Genomic DNA, 730 nt, shown 5'->3' on the forward strand with positions numbered 1-730 from the left:
AAGACTGATAAATGACTGTTAGGGTTATCAAAAGTAGATGCACTTCAGATGGCTACAGACCTGTACTTCTGATGTGAGGCTGAAGAGTCTTCAAGGATAACTGTGTGCCTACAGTGGGTCAGTCTGGCATGCAACATCCCTTGTTGCAGGAAGCTGTATAGATGCACTTGATGTGCTGGCCTGAACAGAGGAAACAGAGGTTACACCAACATCTCAGTTGAGCAAGGTCAATGCACGTAAGGCTGCCGGACCTGATGGCATCCCTGGACGCGTGCTCAGGGCTTGTGCAGGGCAGCTAGCTGAGGTCCTGACCGACATCTTCAACCTGTCCCTGGACCAAGCAGCTGTCCCCACATGCTTCAAAACCACCTCCATCGTGCCAGTGCCCAAACACTCCAAGGCTGAGAGCCTCAACGACTTCCGCCCTGTTGCACTCACCCCCACCATCATGAAGTGCTTAGAGCGGCTGGTCCTGGCTCACCTTAAAACCCTCCTACCACCCACCCTGGACCCCCTCCAATTCGCCTACCGCCAGAATAGGAGTACAGAAGATGCCATCTCCATGGCACTACACTCCGCCCTCTCTCACCTGGACAATAACAACACTTATGTGAGAATGCTGTTCATAGACTTCAGTTCAGCATTCAACACCATAATCCCCTCCAAGCTGATCACCAAACTCAGCGACCTGGGTATCAACGCTTCCCTCTGTAACTGGATACTGGACTTC

General features: G+C 52.1%; 1 pseudogene; it reads left to right on the forward strand.

Annotated features, from left to right (window-relative positions):
- LOC111663371 (uncharacterized) overlaps window positions 1–730 on the forward strand; it is an 8,544-nt pseudogene that overhangs the window by 428 nt on the left and 7,386 nt on the right.

This window comes from Seriola lalandi, unplaced genomic scaffold, assembly GCF_002814215.2.
Source record: "Seriola lalandi dorsalis isolate HSWRI2012SDOR001 ecotype SW California unplaced genomic scaffold, Sedor1 jcf7180002054575, whole genome shotgun sequence".
NCBI lineage: Eukaryota > Metazoa > Chordata > Actinopteri > Carangiformes > Carangidae > Seriola > Seriola lalandi.